Below are 2,142 nucleotides of genomic sequence, written 5' to 3'. Positions count from 1 at the left end.
AAACACTGGCAGACGCGTCAGGCAGGCATACAGACACTCCAGCCTAGTTTGCCTCAATGCGCAGTAGCTCTGAGGAGAGCCACGAGCACAAGGAATGATCAAGACTCCACTTGATTACATTCACCTGACATGCACGCGGGAACTATCAAACGAGAGCGGTGATGAAACATCACGACTGCTCTCAGGCTAGTCCTCAGTACAGAGTACTGCCAGGAAACCACACGACGCGAGCCTTGACAAAAGCCGGACATCGTGGAACCCGCCACAACGTGCTAAAGCACTGCCTGTGGAGGCTCACCTCTTCCGCGCGCTTGCACTCACCAGAAATCTCTGGCTCTCTCGAATGCCTTCCTGCTCCAAACGGTGCATCGCTGTGAAGACAGAAATGTGGCCGTCGGAGAACGGGGGAGCTTACGTCCGAACCCGTCGGCCTAGTAAGCGGCTTATCTTGTCGAGAGATCGACAGCAGCATTGATGAGGATGTGGGGATTCCCCACTGGGGAATGGACAGATATGACGCGTAGTGCTCGTCCACAGCTTAGGCACCCCATACCATGAACCGAGAATAGTTGCTTGATGGCGACATGGTCAGTAACCGTAGGTTGCTGGGCCAGCAATGCTGGCTGCGAGCTGGTAGTGGGGAAAGAGGCTTAGTAAAGTCTCTCATGAAAAAAAATCGTACTGCTCGGGTGCTCCACATCCCTACAGCAGTCCTTGGAGTCTGCCAGTTCTATCATTGCAGCACTCACTTACATCAACACAACAGGTTGTTTAGCGCTCGCCTCACGGGTACTCCGCTAGGTCGCACACTTTCCCTCTTATCGGGGATGGTGGTACGATCCCCAGCTGGAGAATTTCTCCGCCAAGAAACCGTACCGTGTTTCTCTCTCATGGAAACATGCAGGTGAGTATTTTGTATTTTCCTACAACTCGTAGTCTACCATATGACCTCGGCCCGATTCGAACGTACAATCTTCTCATCTAGAGTCAGATGCGCTACCGTTGCGCCACAGGGCCAAGCCGACGTTGTTCAGCATCATCCAAAGGAAACATGCAGGTGAGTATTTTGTATATTTCCCTACAACTCGTAGTCTATCATATGACCCCGGCCCGATTCGAACGGACAACCTTCTGATATGGAGTCAGATGCGCTACCGTTGCGCCACAGGGCCAAACCGACGATGATGAACATCCTCGAAGGAAACATGCAGGTGAGTATTTTGTATATTTCCCTACAACTCGTAGTCTATCATATGACCCCGGCCCGATTCGAACGGACAACCTTCTGATCTGGAGTCAGATGCGCTACCGTTGCGCCACAGGGCCAAGCCGACGATGTACAGCATCCTCCAAAGAAAACATGCAGGTGAGTATTTTGTATTTTCCTACAACTCGTAGTCTACCATATGACCTCGGCCCGATTCGAACGTACAACCTTCTGATCTGAAGTCAGATGCGCTACCGTTGCGCCACAGGGCCAAGCCGACGTTGTTCAGCATCATCCAAAGGAAACATACAGGTGAGTATTTTGTATTTTCCTACAACTCGCAGTCTATCATATGACCCCGGCCCGATTCGAACGGACAACCTTCTGATCTGGAGTCAGATGCGCTACCGTTGCGCCACAGCACCAAGTCGACGATGATGAGCATCTTCGAAGGAAACATGCAGGTGAGTATTTTGTATATTCCCCTACAACTCGTAGTCTAGCATATGACCCTGACCCGATTCGAACGGACAACCTTTTGATCTGGAGTCAGATGCGCTACCGTTGCGCCACAGGGCCAAGCCGACGATTTACAGCATCCTCCAAAGAAAACATGCAGGTGAGTATTTTGTATTTTCCTACAACTCGCAGTCTATCATATGACCCCGGCCCGATTCGAACGGACAACCTTCTGATCTGGAGTCAGATGCGCTACCGTTGCGCCACAGGGCCAGACCGACGTTGTTCAGCATCATCCAAAGGAAACATACAGGTGAGTATTTTGTATTTTCCTACAACTCGCAGTCTATCATATGACCCCGGCCCGATTCGAACGGACAACCTTCCGATCTGGAATCAGATGCGCTACCCTTGCGCCACAGCACCAAGTCGACGATGATGAGCATCCTCGAAGGAAACATGCAGGTGAGTATTTT

At 51.2% G+C, this 2,142-nt stretch overlaps 8 non-coding genes across 8 annotated transcripts; all 8 read right to left on the bottom strand.

Moving 5' to 3' along the window:
* Positions 1–945: 945 nt before the first annotated feature.
* Pmar_PMAR022445 lies at positions 946–1,017 on the bottom strand. The gene has a single exon. It is a non-coding gene; the product is annotated as a tRNA-OTHER (tRNA).
* An 83-nt stretch (positions 1,018–1,100) lies between these two features.
* Positions 1,101–1,172, bottom strand: Pmar_PMAR022444. The gene has a single exon. It is a non-coding gene; the product is annotated as a tRNA-Trp (tRNA).
* An 82-nt stretch (positions 1,173–1,254) lies between these two features.
* On the bottom strand, positions 1,255–1,326 carry Pmar_PMAR022443. The gene has a single exon. It is a non-coding gene; the product is annotated as a tRNA-Trp (tRNA).
* Positions 1,327–1,407: 81 nt separating this feature from the next.
* Pmar_PMAR022442 lies at positions 1,408–1,479 on the bottom strand. Its single transcript has one exon. It is a non-coding gene; the product is annotated as a tRNA-Sec (tRNA).
* An 81-nt stretch (positions 1,480–1,560) lies between these two features.
* Positions 1,561–1,632, bottom strand: Pmar_PMAR022441. The gene has a single exon. It is a non-coding gene; the product is annotated as a tRNA-Trp (tRNA).
* An 82-nt stretch (positions 1,633–1,714) lies between these two features.
* Pmar_PMAR022440 lies at positions 1,715–1,786 on the bottom strand. Its single transcript has one exon. It is a non-coding gene; the product is annotated as a tRNA-Trp (tRNA).
* An 81-nt stretch (positions 1,787–1,867) lies between these two features.
* On the bottom strand, positions 1,868–1,939 carry Pmar_PMAR022439. Its single transcript has one exon. It is a non-coding gene; the product is annotated as a tRNA-Trp (tRNA).
* Positions 1,940–2,020: 81 nt separating this feature from the next.
* On the bottom strand, positions 2,021–2,092 carry Pmar_PMAR022438. Its single transcript has one exon. It is a non-coding gene; the product is annotated as a tRNA-Trp (tRNA).
* Positions 2,093–2,142: the final 50 nt, after the last annotated feature.

Source organism: Perkinsus marinus (assembly GCF_000006405.1).
Source record: "Perkinsus marinus ATCC 50983 genomic scaffold scf_1104296942012, whole genome shotgun sequence".
Classification (NCBI taxonomy): Eukaryota; Perkinsozoa; order Perkinsida; family Perkinsidae; genus Perkinsus; species Perkinsus marinus.
Note: the sequence above shows the minus strand (reverse complement) of the source record. Positions and strands in the feature narration are given on the sequence as shown.